The sequence below is a fragment of the Solanum lycopersicum genome, chromosome 11 (genome assembly GCF_036512215.1).
Source record: "Solanum lycopersicum chromosome 11, SLM_r2.1".
Classification (NCBI taxonomy): Eukaryota; Viridiplantae; Streptophyta; class Magnoliopsida; order Solanales; family Solanaceae; genus Solanum; species Solanum lycopersicum.
In genome coordinates, this window is record NC_090810.1 from 38432637 (window position 1) to 38456008 (window position 23372).

The 23372-nt window shown below is 34.4% G+C and overlaps 1 long non-coding RNA gene and 1 pseudogene across 1 annotated transcript; both read left to right on the top strand.

The window, feature by feature from the left end:
• Positions 1-259: 259 nt before the first annotated feature.
• On the top strand, positions 260-3310 carry LOC112940356 (uncharacterized). Its single transcript, XR_011212493.1, has 3 exons — positions 260-1942; positions 2012-2715; positions 2974-3310. It is a non-coding gene; the product is annotated as an uncharacterized lncRNA (long non-coding RNA).
• A 17394-nt stretch (positions 3311-20704) lies between these two features.
• LOC101249041 (osmotin-like protein OSML13) lies at positions 20705-21544 on the top strand (annotated as a pseudogene).
• The last annotated feature ends 1828 nt before the right edge of the window (positions 21545-23372 follow it).

Here is a 23372-nt window from a genome sequence, read left to right on the forward strand (position 1 = left end):
CGATTCATCAAAATAGTATGTTTTTAATTTATTTTTTTACAAAACTAGTGTAAACGTGGTTCACAGTAATGTTTTATACTTTATTTATTTTAAAAAAATTATTTTATTTTATAAATTTTAATGAGAAAAGGGACGGACTGCTAACGACGTGAAATAATAATACATACCTAGAAATTACGTTTTAACTCTAGTACGTTATTGGAAAGAACGTTTTAAGCATATATCATTTAATCCTACACTAGAACAAAAAAACCATAATTTAATTATATTAAAATTGTGGAAGAAAACCCTCCAAGGAAACCCACTTCATTCTCCAAACCTACCTTCAAGTTACACGGGATAAAATTAAGAAGAGAGCTCGCATCAAATCTCGTCCAAAGACACAATGAAGTTGATGAATGCTGTATCTGAAGAGTGCACGAATTTGGAAGACCAACCCATCTTCTTGCTCTTCCATAGTTGATGCTTAATCTTTACTCGATTTGAAATTATTTTGCTCTATACAAGGGATTTGAGAGTGTTGATCGGTATTGTAGTTTAAACACACCGAAAACGATTGGAGGTGAAATTTCGAAACTTTGAAAACGTCTGCAGATTTTCTTAAAAAAGGTAAAAAAAAACTTTGATAAAGAAGAGCTTTTTTTGTGATTCAGGTAATTTTGTCATACATTGATTTAGTTTATCTTATAGTTGATGAATTTGTTATTTTTCTTTTTTGTTGAAAAATGACATTTTAGTTCTTTTTTCCTCTTTTTATGATAACTAGCAAAATATTAATAGTAGCAACAGTTTACTGCTTCCTTGTGCTCATGTGAAGTTGATTGTTTCAATGTCTTGTTGGGATGCCTGTTGTTCTTTAGAGTGTCATTTGTAGCTATCCTTTAAAAAGTTTCAGAAAAAAATTTCGCTGGTGCATAGTGTCTACAAATTTATTGTCTAAGAAGTGAACTTTCTCCTCAGATCATTTAAGCCTTTTCAGACATTGAGCTCACATATATGATAAGAAATTATATGTACTTGAAACTATATTTGAGTGAAGATATTCAATTTTCTCAGTTGCGAGTTGTGACTCTTATAGTAAAGCTTATATTTTAATTGATATGATTGAAAATGTTGTTGATGAAGTATTTGAGGAAAGCTTCTAAGTTACGTTGTATTCTTACATCTGTATAGGTATTTATTTTATGGCTGCTAATAAAGCATACCAATTGGATCTCGGTCCACTTGATCCGTCTTATTAACTGGACAGCTCACTCATAGGTCACGAGATATATGGATAGGGAATGATAATATGATTTTGAACACAAGGAAATATGATAGGAAGTTTTGTGACCTAGTAAATGAACATCCCATTCATCCACGACTCCTAGATGTGATTAAACTATTTGGATTATATGGTGTTTATAGGTCTCATACGCCTGTTATTGATCGTAGCTTAATCACCGCACTAGTTGAGAGATGGCGGCCTGAGACTCATACATTCCACTTTAGGACGGGTGAGAGTACGATCACTTTACAGGACGTGGAGATATTGTATGGCTTACCCGTGAAAGGTAATCCAGTTGGGTATGAGCCACAGAGGTCTGTAGCGGATTGGTTATTAGGTTTTAGTCCACAACCTCAAGACTTAAAACATAGTAGTCTCAAGGTCTCTGCACTTAATGCACACTTGCGACTTCAACCACGATTACCCGACTTGTGAACACAGGATATGGTCAACGAGAAAGCTAGGTGTTATATGTTTTGGATGATTGCTGGTATACTATTGGCAGACACATCTAGTGGTCTTTTAAAGCTTATGTACTTGCTTATGCTGGAGGATATCACTACACTAGGGTCTTACTGTTGGGGTAGTGCAACCCTAACATATTTATATCGTTTTCTTTGTAAAGCCTCCCAAAGTAGCCAAAATGAGATTGTTGGATTCCTACCACTACTTCAGGTATACTAAATAATTACACTTAGTATTTATTGAATTTTCATCTAGTTTATAATTATCTATTATGTTCAGATTTGGGCATAGGAGAGAGTTACCGTCCTTAGGCCTCAGATTGTAGCAAAAAGAGATACAAGGAATAATTTCCCTGTTGGTTTACCAAGGGATCCACATGCTTCTAGATGATATGCACATTTTTGTTGGGCCGACACTACCAAACACGTGTTAAGAGTTTTCAGGGATGCGCTGGATTCCATGACAGAAGATCAGGTAAGATTTTGTACTAATTTTCTCTTAACTTTCGTATATATAGTCTTTGTGAATACTTTTTTTTATAGTTTATTTGGAAACCATATTCTTCTGACATCATTGAGAGTCTTCCCGAATATTGCCGCGTTGGAAGAGACATATGGCGTGGTAGAGTTCCAATTTTTTGTTGGGATGTTGTTGAGGTTCATTTACCCGATCGAGTTATAAGGCAATTTGGATTGGTACATGCGATACCATCTTCATTTGCATTTGACGCTACACATTTTAACCATGATCGTCGAGGAAGATCAAACACAAATCGGGAGTTAGAGCATGCACAATGGTTGCATTTTTGGAACCATATTGACAAATATGTATGGAATTCACCAATCCTTCATGGATCACTTTGGTATGATGATCCATACCTTATTTGGTTTAGACGTATTACTCATTTTATCATCGGTAATCGCATTTCGAGTCTTCAACAACAACAAGGTCACATGCCTAATGCGACGACATACGAAATAATGGTAAGTTTGATATTAGCTTATTAATTGTTGGAGCATAAATGATTTCTTCCGAACTATAACTAGAATCTAGATTGTTGAGTACCATTTTTCTTATTCCAATATTTTCCCTTTAGGTGGATGTATTCGTATATGGCTTTTTCATTCTTATTCGAGTCATGTTCAAAAACATCTTAGATGTTTGATTCTCTGTCAAATTTTATTCGATGGACTTAATGGGTTAATTTTAAATTTTGAGGCAAGTTTTGTTATTTTGGACAGGTGCGTCATATTCATTTGATGGTTAATAAAGTAATAACGCTCGGTGAAAATCCATCAATGGAGGAATTGTCGCGCTCCATTTTCGCAGAAAATGGGTTTTGTGCACGACCTAACAACTCTTTTGGGATTTTTCGAGTTTGGAGTCGCCACCTAACGAGTTAAGGCGCGTTAGGGCACCTATATAAACTAACTAAGTCTAACTAAGGTCAACGAGCCAGAGATTAGGGTAAGGGTTCAAATTACCTCGAGGGGAAGGTGTTAGGCATCCCTCGAGGTCCACAAGCGTGGGTCCCGACTGTATCTCATGCAATATATGTGGGGTTACAAGTAGCAATCAAGGTCATTTATTTATTTAATTTATTTAATCTTGCTAAGTGATAACAAATATAAAAAACAATTAATTTTATTATTTTTATTAATTTAAACATGCAAGGCTAGATGATAGCAATAAATAAACAATCAAATTTTATTTTTTATTTAAGCATATGAGACTATGTTATAAACAAAATTAGCAAAAATTAAGCAATTAGTATGTGCGAAAGTAATGTTTTGAAAATTGCAAGTTTTGAATATGAAATTTTTTATTAAAAAAAATGTTTGTTTCTTTATAGGGATGATGCCACGATATTGTTGATCGCGCTCCTCCACCATAGAAACAATTTTGATTTGAGGTCGGTCTAAAAATAGTTTATGTTTTTGAAAAATGATTTAAAAGATTTAGTTTACACGTAGGCACATAATATTTACATATAAATGCACATAATTTCTTTTGAAATTCATGGGTAGGTGGTACTTCCGGGGACGCGTCGGTTTAAAAATTGGAACTAGACCTCATAGTTCCTTTGACTTTCCTACTAACGATAGGTTAGGAGATAGTATTTGTAATTTATTTCAAAATAACGTCATACTCAATCCAAAATTTCAAAGGAAGATTGAATAATGACTTTTAAGAAAATTATGTTGCAAAACTTTGTAAGTACTAAAAACTACGTAAAACATTAAGGTGGTAAATTTATTAAATGCAAAGGTTTTACGATGAAATATATTTAAAGCCAAATAATTTGTTAAATGCATGAAATGATTCTAGTATCATTATTATTTTAAGAATATAACATATTGCAAGGAATGCGGAAATCTTCAAGAAGACAAATAGGATTATTATTCATTAAATAATATTAACTAATTTTAGGGGGAGGACACAAATATGCACAAACAAGTTCTATTTTTTATGGATATGTTAAGAGTTTAATTACAAGCCTATAGACATTATTTCTAGGTGTTCAAAAAAAAAAGTAACACATATATGCATAATTTTGTAGATTTAAATAATATGAACAAATTAATCTTTAGGCATGACAGGACAATGCTAAAAGTTATAACACCTAATCAGCCTACTAAATTATTATGATTTGATTTTAACATTCAAAAGTTAATGGAATCTAGTTATTATTTTTTAGACTTATTAACAAAAGCGTCAAGCAAAATTGAAAATTGGATTATAACACCTACAAACAATAATTCTAGGTGGTTAAAGACAAACCTAGGCATGATTTCTAAAAAAAATATAATGAACAAGTAGCATGTAAATCCCCCTCCCCTAGACGATCCCCCAAATAAATTTATATATATGATCTTTAGAGTTACAAATGTTACAACATTCGAATAAATAAAATAGGCAAAAAATAAAAATATATATATATATATATATATATATATATATATATATATATACATTCAAATAAACAAATAAATCTTTCTTCAATTAATCTTCAACTTGAACTTCAAGTTTGAAACCTGTCAAAGTAATCAAATAACTACACAAGTAATCAAACTTATTAGTCAAGGTGAGACAATATGCAATTATTTAATGACGAATTCTACATAAAAAAAAAAAAACAGACAATAGCTTACACAAATATGTGAATGTAAAGATAGTATAAATGTTAAGAATACTAACCGGTTAAGCAAAACAAATTGATTCAACTTTTAAAGTAGCAAAATAGCGAAGAAGAACACTTGAATATTTACCGGATTGTTAGAGTAGCAAGAGAGCAATGAGAGAAGAGAGAGTGATGAGAGAATTTTTTTTTTGATTGAGAGTGAATGAGTGTCTGTTGAAGTCTGAGTTATTATTTTTTTTAATGAATAAAAGAAGTCTTATTTATATAACAAGGAGGGGGAAACAAATAAGGAAAAGAAATATTTAAAGGAATCAATTAAATATATTGTTTTCCTTATTATAAAAGAGGACCAAATCAGAAAATTTTAAAATATTTCATTACCAAATATAAACAAGTAAGAATAAATTAATATGGAGTAATATTTATTCACAAAGAAAAAAATTTAAAATAAGAAAATATTTTAAATTATTTTCAGCTCATTCAAATATAACTTTTCCTAAAATAATACAAGTAAGAACCAATTCAACTTGAATTAAGCCAATTATGATCAATTAACAATAGCCAACAAATAATGAGGAAAACTTGTCTTACAAAGAGACACAAAATCGTTCCAAATTAGCACAAAAACATAAAATCACCTTAGTATTGATTAACCAATATTATACAAATCAGACAAGCAAGAAACTTTAATTTTGCTACCATAGATAAAGAGAATTTAAAAGTAACGGGATCACTAAACCAACCCATTTATGCCTTTCTTGCCAAACCAATTCCGATACAATGTATGCAAACGAGTCATAATTATTCAGAACTATTACGATAAACTAGAATCAGATCAAAATATCATAGCACATGCCTTCTTAACATAAAAAAACATCAAGGAATAATTCACTAAATCAGCATAACAACCCAGCAATTCAGTTATAATTTTAAACATTTTATCAACAAAATTATTGACAAGAATAATGAACAAAGTTAAATTATTGACAAGAATATGTAAATCATAGGATGAACAAATCGAATAGTAATAGAATGAAGAATATACCGCGACGGATCTGTTGAGATCCGTCTACAAACGACCACAAAATATTTGAACTACGCCGGAGCTTCGTGTTATCCATTGTTTGAGCTTGTCGTTTGCTTCATAGTTGCTCTGCCTGGCGCTGCTGCTACTCGCTGATGAGGCTGCTGGTCGATGTCTTCTCCGCCGGTGGGGGCTGCTGTCCATGGCCTGCTGCTGCGTCGCCGCTGCCTGGCAGCTTGCCTGAGTGCTGCCGGCGATGGAGAAAAGAAGGTGGAGAATAAAGGAAGAGAGAAGAGAAAGAAGAGGCGAGGAGAGACAGGAAGAGCGCGGCTCTCGTTGGTTGCTGCAACTTCTTGCTGCTTTCTCTGGAAAAAGGAGAAGAGGAGAGCGAAGGAGAAGAGCAGTGATGCTGCTGCTCGCCGGCTGAAGCTGTTGTTCGCCGTGGCCTCACCTGGCTGGCGTTGTCGGAGCTGCTGGTATGGGGAGAGAGAAGGGAGAAGAAGAGAAGAAGGGGGGCGGCTGGAGAGAGGGGAGGAAGAGAAGGGAAGAGGTTCGACGGGAAGCTGCCAAAGAGAGGGAGGAAGAGAGAGGAGGGCTGGCGGCTTGGAGAGGGGGGAGGAAGAGAATGAGGGAAGACGACAAGAGAGAGAGGGGCGTCGCCGCCTCGCTTGGGGTTGACGATTTCCACCGGAAAGAATGGAGAGAGAGAGAGGTGGGGCGGCTGGAGAGAGTAGGAGAGGGTGAGAGAAGAAGTGAATGAAAAATTTTAGGGATTATTTTAGATGTTGAGAGAATATGAGAGTTTATCACAACCGTTAGATTAGATAGAGATGAAGGGTTAGGATTCGATCTAGGATTTATTTTTTTTAAGATGGATGGATGAGATTAAAATTAGATTGACAAAGATATAGAATGGCTAAAATTGCAATTAAAGTGTCACGACCCAAATCGGGCCGCGACTGGCACCCACACTTACCCTCCTATGTGAGCGAACCAACCAATCTAAACCTTAACATTTCAATATAATATCAACAGAAAGTAATGCGGAAGACTTAAACTCATTAATAAAAATCAATTCAATAACTTCTAAAAACTCAACAACTATTATTATCCCCAAAATCTGGAAGTCATCATCACAAGAACATCTATCCTCAAATTACTAATCTAAGAGTATCTAAGAAGCTTAAATACATAAAAAGCTAGTCCATGCCGGAACTTCATGGCATCAAGACATGAAGAGGAAGATCCAGTCCAAGCTAGAAGCATTAGCTCACCCTGAAATCCGGAGTACTGAAGACTGGCTAGAGTTGCGGTTGAGTTGAAGACGACGGCACGTTTGCTGCACTCCACAAATAATCAAAAAGAAACATACAAGTAGGGGTCAGTACAAAACACGGGTACTGAGTAGATATCATCGGCCAACTCAAAATAGAAAACAGTATATATCAGATAATATCGTAAATCAACTACAATACTCAATCTGTAGCAACACCATGTACAAGGATCTTTGATAAATAACGTCAAGTACATTCATGAGGACTCAAGCCTCCATATCATACTCATTTGGGAATTAGGTTCATTAGATTGAGTATATTAACATCTTTCAAGATTCGTCACCTTTATTCTTGTGTCGGTATGTGACACTCCGCTCCCTTACTACTATGTGTCGGAACGTGACACTCTGATCCCCTAGTTCTACGTGTCGGTTCGTGACACCCGATCCCCTAATTCTACGTGTCGGTTCGTGACACCCGATCCCCTATTTCTACGTGTCGGTTCGTGACACCCGATCCCCTAATTCTACGTGTCGGTTCGTGACACCCAATCCCTTAATTCTATGTGTTGGTTCGTGACACCCGATCTCCTATTTTTACGTGTCGGTTCGTGACACCCGATCCCCTAATTCTACGTGTCAGTTCGTGACACCCGATCCCCTAATCCTACGTGTCGGTTCGTGACACCCGATCCCCTAATTTCATTCCATTAATTCCTCAAGCCTTCTTTTATACCAGGACATCATCAATCTCATTACTTTTAGTTCATCAAGCCTTCTTTTATACCAAGGCATCATCATTAACAAGGGGTTTTCAAGATTTGGGATTCAATAGCTTCATCATGCTTATTTCATCACAATTATATAATCACATTCATGGAAGCATACAATTAAGCATATAGAAGACTTACAATACACCCAACACATATCATTCGCTATTAAGAGTTAACTACGAATAGTATAAAAGCCATAACCTACCTCCACCGAAGAATTTTGATCAAGCAAGCAAATTCCCCAAGCTTTTGTTTTTCCTCTTCGTTCGTCTCTCTCTAGCAATCGTTTTTCCCTCTCTTGTTCTTTCTCTTTTTCTTATTTAAACCCTCTTTCTTTTACCCTAATTAGCATATAATTAAGTATAAAAGATGGCAATAATAACCCACTAATTAACTCAAGGTTACCTCTTTTAACCCCCAAGTAGTTAGACTTATTAACATTAACCCACTAACTTTATAATTAAAGCAGGAATAGTCCAAAACGCCCCCTTAAATTACTTAACAGAAATCCGACCCAGACTGGGATTATGCAGTCTGTGACGGCCCGTCGCACCTGCGACGGTCCGTCCTGCTGCCCCGTCACAGAGTTCAGAGTCTGAAGAGTCTGTGACGGTCCGTCACACCTGTGACGGTCCGTCACACCTGTGACGGTCCGTCACACCTGTGACGGTCCGTCTTGCCATTACGTTACGAAGTTCAGAGAGTCGATTTTAGTGCCCATTTTTCAGAATTTTAAGTATTTTGGAACGAGACCCCCTCGACGGTCCGTTGTGCCCATGACGGTCCATCATGGGGTCCGTTATTCCTGCCAGTTTTTCTCGAATCAAAGTCTGCTGCTCAAAACGACTAAACAGGTCGTTACAATAGATACCAATTTACCCATCGTTCGTCCCCGAACGATCATAAGAGGAAAAACAAGGGCGAAAAGAAGTACCTGAATCTGTAAACAGGTGTGGGTATCTTTCTTGCATATCAGCCTCTTTCTCCCAAGTGGCTTCTTCAACGGGTCGATTCCTCCATTGAACTTTGATGGATGCAATCTCCCTTGACCTCAACTTGCGAACTTCTCTACCTAAAATAACAACAGGCTCCTCCTCATAAGACAAATTCTCATCAAGCAAAACTGAATCCCAACGGATAATGTAGTTTCCATCCCTATGGTATCTTTTCAACATAGACACATGAAATACCGGATGCACTCCGGACAGCCCTGGAGGCAAGGCTAACTCATAAGCCACCTCCCCTACTCGCTTAAGTACTTCAAAGGGACCAATATACCTTGGGCTTAGTTTACCTCGCTTACCAAACCGCATCACCCCTTTCATTGGCGAAACCTTCAACAAGACTTGTTCACCCTCCATGAACTCTAAGTCTCTAACCTTTCGATCTGCATATTCTTTTTGCCTACTTTGCGCCGCTAGAAGCTTTTCTTGAATAGATTTCACTTTCTCTAATGAATCCCTCAAAAGGTCAGTACCCCAAGGTCTAACCTCAAATGCATCAAACCACCCAATGTGAGACCTACATCTCCTACCATACAATGCTTCAAATGGGGCCATGTCAATACTTGAGTAATAGCTATTATTGTATGAAAACTCCGCTAAGGGTAAGAAGTTATCCCAATGACCACCAAATTCTATCACACAAGCACGAAGCATATCCTCCAACACTTGAATCGTTCGCTCAGACTGACCATCGGTCTGAGGGTGAAATGCAGTACTAAGGTCCAACCTAGTACCCAATTCCGCATGTAGTGTTTTCCAAAACTTAGAAGTAAATTGCGTACCTCTATCTGATATGATGGAGAGTGGAACCCCATGCAACCGAACGATTTCTGAGATATAGATTTTGGCTAACTTCTCGGCATTGTAAGTCACCTTGACCGGAATGAAATGAGCAGATTTAGTTAACCTATCAACAATCACCCAAATAGATTCATACTTACTCATTGTCTTTAGAAGACCAACCACAAAATCCATTGCAATTCTCTCCCACTTCCATTCAGGAATGGGCATTCTCTGAAGTGTTCCTCCGGGCCTCTGGTGTTCATACTTTACTTGTTGACAGTTTGGACATTTGGCAATAAAGTCAACAATATCACGCTTCATTCTACTCCACCAAAAGTGTTGCTTTAGGTCACGGTACATCTTGGTTGCACCCGGATGTATCGAATACCTTGAACTATGAGCCTCTGTCAGAATAGTGTTGATCAAATCATCGACGCGGGGTACACATACCCTTCCCTTAATCCTCAGAACACCTTCCTCATCGATTGTTGCTTCTTTAGCCTCTCCTTACAACACTTTATCTCGGATCCGGAACAATTTCTCATCATTAAACTGCTTTCCCCTAATCTTATCAAGGAAGGAAGATCTTGCCTCCACACAAGCTAAAAATCCTCCCTTCTCATTTACTTCTAATCTCATAAGGTCATTCCCCAGAATCTGAACTTCTCTAGCCAATGGGCGTCTAGAAGCTTGCAAGTGAGCTAGACTTCCCATGCTTCTCGCCTTTCTACTTAAAGCATCCGCTACAACATTTGCCTTTCCCGGATGATACAAAATAGTGATATCGTAGTCCTTCAGTAGTTCCATCCATCTCCTCTATCTCAAGTTCAAATCTTTCTGGGTAAAGACATACTGTAGGCTACGATGATCCGTATAGACCTCACATTTAACCCCATATAAATAGTGCCTCCATTGCTTTAATGCAAATACTACCGCGGCCAATTCCAGGTCATGGGTCGGATAGTTACGTTCATGCACCTTTAATTGCCTTGAAGCATAAGCAATTACACTCTTCTCTTGCATTAGCACTGCACCCAAACAAGAATAGGATGCATCACAATAAACAATGAAGTTCTTACCCTCTACTGGCAAGGTAAGGATAGGTGCAGTAGTCAACAAGGTCTTGAGCTTCTGAAAGCTTTCCTCACATTCGTCCGACCATACAAATGGAACATTCTGCTTAGTCAAGTTCGTCAATTGGGAAGCAATGGAAGAGAATCCCTTGACAAATCGACGGTAATAGCTCGCTAAACCAACAAAACTCCTTATTTCTGACACATTAGTAGGTCTTACCCAATTCTTCACTGTCTCAATCTTAGAAGGATCCACCATTACTCCATCCTTAGAAACTACATGCCCTAAGAAGGACACTGCATCTAGCCAAAACTCACATTTAGAGAACTTGGCATAAAGCTTTTTCTCCCTCAACATTTCTAATACAATCTTCAAATGCTCCTCATATTCCTTCTTAGTTTTAGAGTATATCAGTATATCATCAATAAATACGATCACGAAGAGGTCCAAATATGGCTTAAAAATCCCGTTCATCAAGCTCATGAACGCAGCAGGGGCATTCGTAAGACCAAAAGACATTACTACAAATTCATAATGCCCATACCTAGTTCGAAAAGAAGTCTTTGGCACATCCGTTGCCCGTATCTTCAATTGATGATAACCGGATCTCAAGTCAATCTTAGAGAAGACACAAGCACCTTGTAACTGATCGAACAAGTCATCAATGCGAGGAAGAGGATACTTGTTCTTAACCGTCACCTTATTTAGTTGTCTGTAGTCTATGCACATTCGAAAGCTCCCATCCTTTTTCTTCACAAATAATACCGGAGCACCCCAAGGAGATGCACTTGGTCTAATAAAGCCTTTGCTTAGCAACTCTTGAAGTTGTGCCTTTAACTCTCTTAACTCCGCGGGAGCCATTCTATAAGGGGGGAGGAAGAGAATGAGGGAAGACGACAAGAGAGAGAGGGGCGTCGCCGCCTTGCTTGGGGTTGACGATTTCCACCGGAAAGAATGGAGAGAGAGAGGTGGGGTGGCTGGAGAGAGTAGGAGAGGGTGAGAGAAGAAGTGAATGAAAAATTTTAGGGATTATTTTAGATGTTGAGAGAATATGAGAGTTAATCACAACCGTTAGATTAGATAGAGATGAAGGGTTAGGATTCGATCTAGGATTTATTTTTTTTAAGATGGATGGATGAGATTAAAATTAGATTGACAAAGATATAGAATGGCTAAAATTGCAATTAAAATGGCTAGAATTGAAATGAAAGAGTGGCTATGATTGTAATAAAAACTTAATTGGAGTGGCTAGAATTGGAAGAAATTAGAATAGAATAGGCTAGAATTTAAATGATTTTATTAAAATACTACTTACATTAAAATATTTTTTGTATAATTGAAAATCATCTAAATTTTAAAACATTTGAAATAATATTTACAATAATTTTATAAAGTAAACGATACTAAAATATATAATTTTTGAGAAACATCGACTAAAACTTCAAAACTTTAAGTAAATTTTAAAATACATATTTAGTCGAATGTAATCCTAAAAAATGGTTAAAGGTCGGTCAAAATTGGGTGTCAACAGGAATTTTACGGGTTTCATGCAATGGTGCGGGATGAAGGATCTTGCAAGAGGCAGATAGGATTCATGTTCAAGCAAATTATAGAAGAGAGGATATAATGTCTGACCATTTGCATCATCCTTTTCGTCGGCGAAAAAAAGGTGGTGTTGCGAGTAGGAAGGTACGTGCTGTTGAGAGAGGTCGAGCACCTATTAAAATGGTTGAAGATGATCAAACCACACAAGATTCCCAAGCAGTCTCGAATTATGAACCAACAAACATTGAGAATGTGATGTACATAACACCACAGACTCCACAATATCAAGGAACCCAAGTCTTTGATCACTTGAAAATATATTTGGTAGTAATCAACCTCAACATTTTGACAACATCCCAAACTTTGTGGATGATCATGAGTTAAAGGATGCAAATTAAGGTGCAAGCCAAGGTGGTGAACCATCGGTGAAGAAAAAGTGTACAATCATTTCTAAGCTTTGTGGGACTGGTATGTTAAAATCTTCACATTATTCTTTGAACAAGTGTTCCTTTTTAGTTGAATAACTGAAAAATTGTTCCTACTTTTAGGGAGTCATTATCTTAATCAGCACGACCAAAAGAACAAAACAAAAGTTTCTGTGTTGACAAAGAAAAAAGGCAAAGGATGAATCATGTGGTCCCAAGTAAGCTCTAATCAACATGAAGAAAAAAAGTTTGTGTAATTTTTCTTTTGAGATGCATCACTTTACTTTCAAAATGGTGTTTAGCTTCAATTTTTAGTAGTTTGAAATTTATATTGCAGATTGGATATATGAAGAAAAATAAGATAACTTGGAGCTCATTTTTTCACTCTTCTTGCAGATTGAAAAAGTTTTGCTCATTTTTGTTCTTCTTATGTAAAAATTAAGTCTAGTTTTTTGAAACTCCGGTAAACTCCATTTTTGTGGTTAATATTTTTTCACTTAACTTTGTATGGTGTCAAGTATTTTAGTATTTGTAATTTTATGTATTTTGTACTGCTAACCATGTTTGAGGTGGCATATTAACTAATACCAAGTAGATGCAGTTGACTATTAATCAAGAAATTTGGTTACATGTATATGTTGCATTTGATGGTGTTTGAATATTTATTTAAATTGATTATTGAAGTTTATGGTTGCAAGTTATTTAAAAGTTGGCTTCAGTTGCAGAAACTTGATTGTTATAATTGGGCGCATTTCGATGGGGAGCTTGAAGAGAAAAGTGCATATCATTTGGTGCATTGACATAATGAGCAGTAGAAGGAAGAGAGAGCATGGATAACTAACTTGTATAATTGTTGATATTAGAAGTAAAAGATGCACTTCCATCAGCAATACTACTAGTGTTGTTGACATTCCTAATATCATTCATCTGCTCACCTCTATCCCTATTAATATTATCTTCTGCACCCAACATAAATTTTACACGTGGGGTTCCCCTATTACTACCATTACCACCATCTGTCGTCGGCCCTTTCTCACCTGGGGGTTTCTTCAGACATGATTTCAGCTTCCCAACCTTTCCTGAGGACCTTGAATCAATTGCCCCATCTTTTGGTGCGAAAGTCCCGCCACTATCATTCTTGGTAGTTTTGGTGTCTTGTGCTTCAGCCATCACTTCTCGAATAGAGCATCTCATGTTGGTGTTCCCAAACAAATTCACTTAACTTTGTATGTAAAATAATATTTTTTCACTTAACTTTATATGGTGTCAAGTATTTTAGCAATATAACCGGAAGATATATATAAAAAATTAATTATTATTTGAATTATATTACAGTAGCTAATTGAAAGAAAATTATTAAAACTAGACATTGACCCACATTTGGAATTAACACAAGTAGACTAATCAATAATTGTCCACTTAATTTTAATTACGATCTGGACATCGACGCCTATCATGTACAGTTTGTCTACATAATCCATAAGCTCACTCATATACAGCAACACCACGATCCATCTCGTTGGGTATTCTATTGTTCCTTTTTCAATTGAGAGGACGATAGAATTTATTACTTTCCATTCTAAAATTAGGAGATGGCCAATACACCTTATGGCCAACACGTGAGAAGGACCCAGAATATGTTGCAACATAATTCTCTACAGTGAAATGTTCACTAATAAATTTTCTAGCTAACTCTCCCATTCTACCAGTAACCTTCATGACATGTGAACACGGGAAATTCAAATTAACCTATTTTCCACAATCAAATTTTCTTTCATTCAGTGAAACAAAATGAGGATTACCACCAGTACCATCAACTTGTATAGATCTAACCTTATATACCCCTGTGGGTATATTCCAATAAAAAACAAAGTGCCTTTTTGAACTTTCATAGTTCTTCTCCCAATTCATTTTGAACCTTTCTGTCCACAATTCATCTTGTTCTAGTAGTTGTTGCGCTTTTTTAGACCTACGAGTGTATCGTTCAACAGTTTGCTCTAATTAAAGTCTGACCATAAAAGTGACCGGCAAGCCATGTGCTTTTTTCAACACTCCATTGAACGACTCTGAAGATTTGTTGTCAACACTCCCCATCTTTTAACACCATCATGGCTAACCGTCCATTTCTCCAAGGGGATTTCCATGAGATATTCATATGCATCTTCATTTTCTTCTCTAATTGCCAAATCAAGGACTCAAATTTTCTTACTTGATGGGCTGAAGCAGCCCTCCACATCAGCCTACTAAGATCCTTGTTTGGAAATCGAGATTGGAAATTACTCTTAAATGCCTTATACAATATCGATGAAAGACTCGAGGCTCCTGAAATCGCTGCAGCTCCTGCAAACATGTCAATATTCCTTTTGCCCTATCATATATAACACAAATATCTTCTCTATCTTTTATGACATGTGCACTCAAATACTTAAAAAACCATTTCCATCTTCTTTCGGTTGTTTGTCTACAATAGCAAACGCTAGAGGAAGAATATTATCATTTTCATCAATTCCAACAAGAATCAATAATTTAATCTCATATTTTCCATACATATGAGTTTCATCTATTGAAATAACAGGGCGACATGTTTGGAATCCATCAATGTATGACTTGAAAGCCCAAAATACATATTTAAAAGTTTTTACCTCTAATGAACTCATAGACTCTTCGTGTTTTCATTCCACAATTGTTCCATGATTAAAATATTGAAAAGCTGCATAAAATTTGGGTAGGTCACTAAATGATTTCTTAAAGTCACCATACAACAATTCAAATACGCGTTGACGTCCAAGCCACGCTTTTCTGTATGTTATTTGATGACCAAATTTTTTGTGAACCTTGAAAATGACATCTACCACCAAAACCTTAGGACTTTTTTCAATTTGACTAAGAATCAAAGATGCAATTAAATTGGTATTTAGATTGGCATGACCTCTAGAAATCCCCTCAGTCTCACATCTATGATTTTCAATATATTTTCCTATTTTCCAAAGGTTATCTCCAACCTTTCGTCCTCGGAGAAACCATAAGCAACCCAATGAAGTATGAAACTTGCATCTTGCAACCCATAAACTCTTGTTTGATGTCACCACCTTGAATTCTTTATTTTTTTTCAAACTCCAAATTGTCACAGCTCGTTTTAATTTTTCTTTACTATTAAAAAACATACCTTTTTTAAAAAATTTTGTGCCATATTCAGACCAGACGGAACAATACTCCATCTCAGATTCACATGTAGACATGAAAATGTCTTCTCCGTTATCTAATATTCTAAAATTGGGTACATCATTTTGCACTTCAGACACTTCCCTTTCAAATTGGTTAGGAAGATTTATACCAATGTCATTTTGAGAAAAATCTCTAGCATCATTGATATCTTCATCTGATTCACTTTCACCATCATCTTTTGAAGGCTCATCTTTCTCCGAACTTTCTTCACTAATTTCAGCATTTACATCACTATATGGATCAACATTGTTCTCATTTTCTCTAAGGAATTCAATTAAATTTTAGAAAATTATTAGACATAGAAGCTTGTTTTAAAATTGGTAATTTATACTCGATAAGGTTATTCCTTAAAAATGTTAAGGTAATTAATAACAAAAAATATCACTATCTATCTATATATGCATATTTATAATGAGTAAAATTATGTTATCAACTAATTATATTAAAATTCATTAAAACATAAATTTGTTGTTTTACCTGCCCTCATATTTCCTCGGGCTATTGTCAACATGTCTTTGGCTACTTGAACCTTCGTCAAATGATCGTTGGTCACACGTTAACAATTGTTGAAATGGTGGTTGAGCAATCGGCTCTGCATAATGAGGTTGACTAACCGTGGCAAATCCATAATCTTGAGACAATAAATTCATGTGATAACCATGTTGAACACTAATTTGAAATATATCATTTTGATTTGTTGATTTGGTTTTTACATACATTTCCAAAACATTTATGTCAATCTTATCCGCAAATTTTTGAGGTATAACAAAAAATTATAGCAAAGATTGATCATCCTCAATTTTAAACTCAATGAACCTTGTATGGTTACCTTGAATCGAACAAGGATATTTTCCCGAAATATCCATTTGAATATTTTCACTCGTTGTACCCATTTTCTCATGCAATAATTCAACCAATTCAACATACTTCATTGAAGTATACATGTTAATAATCATTCTAGCACATTTAGTATACCTGCATCCGTTCATTTCACTATATATTTCGCCACCCCAGTACAAAGCAACCATCACATTATGTTCAAAATTTGCCATTTTTATTCCTACACATAAAAATAAGTCATCTTTCTAAGTAATAAATCAGAAAAATATTTGAAAGCTATGGTAAAAATAATAACACAATATGATATATTGACTTGACTTATTTAATTCATATCTTTGTAAATATTGTTTCAAAATTGGGCTACTCAAACAAAATTTTGAATGAAGATTGTTGGAGTGTATAGAACATTTGTTTCAACAAGGTTCATTTTATAACCATTTTCGTCAGTAAAAAAATGAAAAAATTGACTTTAATATTGTGTCGTAATTGATAGTCACGATTTAATGTAGAAACGTGATCAGCCGTAACGTTTTATGATCTGTAAGATTCCAATGTAGCAAGAATTCATTCTTAATCCGATGCCCCATGATTAAATTTACATCAAAACTGATTGGCAGTTACGTTTTATATAAGAAATGTGATTATCAGTTACGTTTTATAATCTGTAAAATACAGAATTTGATTTTTTAATTGCAGAGACCGTGACTGGATAAAACTTGTCTACAATATTAAAATATAAAACATTACTTGAGTAGCATTTTAGCTCTAAAACGTGATTCGAGATAACGAAGTATAAAACGTTATTGTCAATAACGTTTTATTTCTGTTTTCTCCGTGAACTTTTGCTTTTTTCCCATTAATTTTTTAAAAATAAAATAAAGCAAAAATGTTAATGTGAACCATGTTATACTAATTTTGTAAACAAAAATTAAAAATATACTATTTTGATACATTGATTTATAGAATGACTTATTTTGGTCAAACATTCTGAAATTTTTCCTTATCATTTTTCCACATCCGCATTTAATTTTTGATGGAGATTTCAAATGATATGATATCTCTTGGAAAAAATTAGAACACTAACTATATGGAGATGACACATAAATAGAGACGTAAAATAAATATTTTAAGTCATAAATAAAGATAAAATACTCAAACTTCTTTCTAATTAATATTTTATTTAGAAGCGTGTAATACAACAAATAGTTTAAGACAGAAAGAGTAACAAGTTATGCTCGTACTAAAAGAGGCGTTAATTGTCTGCATAGAGCACCCTGGCTCGTCATGCAGGGACGAAGACTTTGATTTGCATGCAGTCAACTGCAACTTGCATTTTATGAAGAATTCATCTTTAATCGGACTCAATACAAACACTAAATAGCAAGGAGAAGGTTCTCACGAAAAAACAAGACTTCTAGGTAGGGATAACAATGGTGCGACGTGGATACGGGGCAGGGTGATTTTAAGGCTATGTGGGGTGGTTAAGGTTAATGTGGGGTGGGTTCGATACATGGAGGGTAGTGGGTTTTTAAATAAAAATAATGTGGAGAAGGGCGGGTTGCGGGTATATGTGATTAGAGTTTTAGTTTTAATTTTTTATATGTTATTGAGTGATATAGCATTATTTCTTGGAGTCAATCTCCTAAATAGTCACGCAAGTTAAGGGAATTACCTTAAAATATCATTTATGTTTCATTTAGGACCAAAATATTGCACAACTATCACTATTTTTCTCCAAATATACTTGACACTTCAAAAACATCACTCTCTCCTAGTTGGCATGACATGTCATTAAAGTCCTATTTTAATAAAAGACTAATTTAATTTATTAAACTCATTTAACTAAAATAATGATCATATTATTTTTATTTTTTAAAATTAATTTAAATTTTCATACTTAAAATCTTTTATCATAATTAAACTTTTTATTTTTTTTATGTTATGCAGAATACGTTTTAAAAACGTACTATAATCTCATCAATTTTGAATACTTATAAACACATACATTCAAGAAAATATTGATATACGGATCACTCATGAACGCTAGTTACTTCAATTAATCATAAATTGTATAATGAATTAATAATATTAAAGGTCGATTAAATATTTAAAAATAATAATTATTTGGATGCTTTGAAATCCATGTATACTTAAAATATCTTTTTTTAAAAAGCAAATAGTAAGTGAATAATATTTATAGAAAATAAAATTTCAATTTTTATTTATCAGTGTATTAATCTCATATAATATGTATATTATTTGAATTATATTAGGAGATTCAATTAATTATTAGTTTATTTATTGATGTTTAATTGTATGACAAGTTATAATATAATATAATATAGAATAAAGAATAAAAATAAAATTAAAATTAAAAAAAAAGTCAAATAATATTTTTTTTCTTTCTTACTAATGTTTTTGTCAACCTTACAAATTATCTAAATGCTTTTATAAAACAAATTACTTAAAATTTTCAAATAATTTAGTTAGGAATTTTAAAATTATTAGGTAATAAGTGTATACAGAGATTTTTTTTCCATTGGTGACAATATATAAAATTACTAGACTTTTTAAATTATTTTTCTTATAATCTTCATAAATTCTTATGTAATTTACATATTTATTTTGTAGAGACATAAATTTGATGAATTAAATAGGCCTACTACTTTTATAAATGATGATTTAATGACATGTATATCAACTAGAATTTAAGGAGGCTTTTGAGGTATTTAATATTTCTAATGGATAAAAAATATAATATTACTATTTTTTCAAATAAAATAATATCGGAAGCATAAATTGCTAAATACACAATTAATATCATTGTAATAGTTAATTGACCTTTATTATTATTGATTTATTATACAACTTATGATTAATCGATGTAAATTAGCGTTCATGAGTTATTTGTATATCAATTTTTTTTTGAATGTATGTGTTTATAAGTATTCAAAATTGATAAACTTCTAGTAAATTTTTAAAATGTATTCTTCATAACATAAAAAAATAAAAAGTTTAATTATGATAAAAGATTTTAAGTATGTAAATTTATTCTTAATAAACTGATAAATTTTTTTTAAAAAAATATGATCATTATTTTAATTAAATGGTTTCAATGAATTAAATTAGTCTGTTATTATAAAAAAGACTTTAATGATATGTCATGCCAACTAGGAGAGAGTGATGATTTTGAAGTACCAACTATATTTGAAGGAAAATAGTGATAGATGAGTAATATTTTGGTCCTAAATGAAATGTAAATGATATTTCAAAGCAATTCTCTTAACTTGGATGACCATTTAGGGAATTGACTCTATTTCTTGAGATAATTTCACTAAATCTACTAAAATATTCAATATAATAAATGAAAATGGTTCAATAAAAAATAAGATAATTTCTTACATGTTTTTTTATTGACATCTAAAAAATAAAATTTTAAGTCACTATCCTATGAAACTTATACAAAGTAATGAAAAAAAATAAATTTATTCTTATGAGTTTTATTTTTAATATTAAACATAACTAGAAAAAAATATTTAAAAATTATGTGGGATGAGATCATGCGGGGTAGGGTGAGACGAATTGAAAATGAAAAGTATTGCTATACGAAGCGAAGTAGAACAAATTAAATTTTTTACAGGTTATGCTTAACTCCCACCAACCAATCTTATACCACCCTATTGCCATCCCTACTTCTAGAAAGAATTACATGTGGACTTGGAATAGTGGCTTGTGGAGAATTTTCTTAATCATTATTCAAAGGTAATATTGATATATGTGATTAATGTCAAAGGTGTGCCACATGACTCCTATATAAACTGCCCAATAAGTACTTGTGACAATATCAAACGACGTGATAAAAAATAGAAAGAAAAGATGTCCACAAACATGGACAATTTGAGATATTCTTTTGTTTTCTTCCTCCTTTCTTTTGTGACTTATACTTATGCTACCTCTTTCAAGGTCCGAAATAATGTCCATACACCATCTGGGCGGTGTCGACCCCGATAGTAGTAATCGACGCCTCAATCCAGGCCTAACCTGGGTCATCGATGCGCCGAGGGTCACTATGATGGCACATATATGGGGTCCTACTAATTGCAACTTTGATGGTGCTGGTAGAGATTCTTGCCAGACCGGTGATTGTGGTGGAGTTTTGCAGTGTATCGGGTGGGGCAAATCGCCAAACATCCTAGCCGAATATTCCTTGAACCAATATAGCAACCTAGATTTCTAGGACATTTCTTTAATCGAAGGATTCAATATACCAATGACTTTCGCCATGATCAATCCTAGTGGAGGAAAATGCCACGCGGTTCAATGCACGACCAATATAAATAGTGAATGCGTTGGTCAACGTAAAGTACCCGGAGGATGTAACAATCTCTGTACCATAATTCAATATGGTCCTAATGACTTGTCCGGATTTTTCAAACAAAGATGCCCTGATGCATGTAGCTACCCAAAAGATGATCCTACTAGCTTATTTGCTTGCCCTAGTGATACTACGAATTATTGAGTTGTTTTTAGCTTTGCTACAAGTGGTATGGAAAATTACTAAAATAATAACTATCTTAAAATTATTTTATGTTAGTGTGATAATAATATCTTGTGGTGTACTTGTGTGATGGTTGTAGTACTTCAGGCTACCGGTCTTGTACGGATGCTAATTATATATGAAATAAATAATAATATCGTTAATTGTGTGTAGTTATTTCCTTTACTTAAACGATATTTTCTTGACTTTTGTTTTTATTGGTTGAACGTGAAATTATTTGTACATCAATGGCCTGGTAAACATTTCTAGTGCTAGCAAATTGGCAGGTCTTAATTCATATCGGATATGGATAATGATTACAATGTTTATTAGTTGGTTCGATTTAATTATATCTATTATTGATTTAAATTTTAAAAATTTTGGTCTATAAACACACTAAATCGGTAATCAATAAAATAGTCCTTATCGATTTTCAGTTAATTGACTATTAATTTGATTTTTTATTTAACCGATACGAAACGCTCTTCTTGTTTTTATTTTTTCCCTTTAACTTTGCTTCATTTTATATTTATGTTAGGGGTGAGCATAAACACCGGAAAACCGAAACACCGAACCGAAACCAAAATCAGTATTTCGGTTTTCGGTTCGATATTCGGTTTACTTTTTTGTATTTTTCGATATTTCGGTTCAATTTTTGGTACGTATTATTTTGGTTTTCGGTATTTCGTTTTAAACCAAAATATTATACTATAATTTATATTATATTAATTAATAATTATTAATATTAATTAATTTTTTTAAAAAAGAAAGTAAGAAATAGAAACCCTATAATTATACTACTGATTTTCTTTTTCTCCTTTCCTCTTCCTCTCCTCTTCTTCCTCTTCTCCTCTTCCTCTAATCCTCTTCTCCTCCAGCAGCGCCGGCCGCCGCCAGAAGAAGCAGCAGCGTCAGCCGTCCAGGCGTCCACCAGAAGAAGGCAAGAAGCAGCAGCACTGCAGCAGCGCCGACGCCCGGCCGTCCGACAGAAGAAGAAGCAGCAGCAGCCGCCGCGCCGCGCCGTCTAGCAGCCAGCAGCAGCGGCGTCGCGCCGTCTGCCAGCAGCCGCACAGGAGTCAGGACAGCAGCCAGCAGGTTTGTCCGTTTGTTTTTTGATTTTTTTTTTTGACTTTTTTTTTCTGATTTTGTTTTTATTACTAGTTATTGTGAATTTATTGTGATTTTTTTTATATATATAGATGGCTGAACAAAAAATTGAAAAAAATTGTAAAGTTTAAAATTTTAAAAAGCCTACTAAGCAGGCCCATTAAAAAACCAAAATAAAAAACCGAACCAAATTGATAAAAACCGAACCAAATTAACAAAAACTGAACCGAAATATTTTGGTTCGGTATTCGGTACGCAATTTACAAAAATCAAAAACCGAAAAAATCCGAAATCGAACCGAAATACCGAATGCCCACCCCTAATTTATGTCCTCCAACTTTGAGTATGCACAAGTAGACACTTAAACTTCTGTAAAATTGAACAAATAGGCAGACACATCCTATGTGGCATCCTTCATGGCAATTTGCGTCCTACGTGGAGTCCTATGTGTATTGTGCCACATAGGACTAATGTGTCAACTTGTTCAACTTTATACAAGTTTAAGTGTCTATTTGTGCACACCCAAATAGACATAGTTAACATTATTGTTACGTCTGGTCCGCTATTGCAAGGAGAATCTATGCCAAGAAGGTATACATACTAATGGAGAAGGAGAATACAGAAAGTTGTACCACTATTGAAGATGGATGAATACAACAGACACGAGTATGATCCGAAAGTAGTTTCATTAGAACCTTACCATCATGGCAAGACAGAGCTACCGCTAGCAGAGCATTTCAAGCATATAGCCCTTGAAATGTTTGTTTCGGGTAGCTACAAAGACGTAGTTTATTTCTATAACAAGATACCTGAAGTTGTTGACAATGCAAGAAGTTGTTATGTTGATGGCTCTATGGACAAGTACAATGATCATGAATTTTCCTTAAT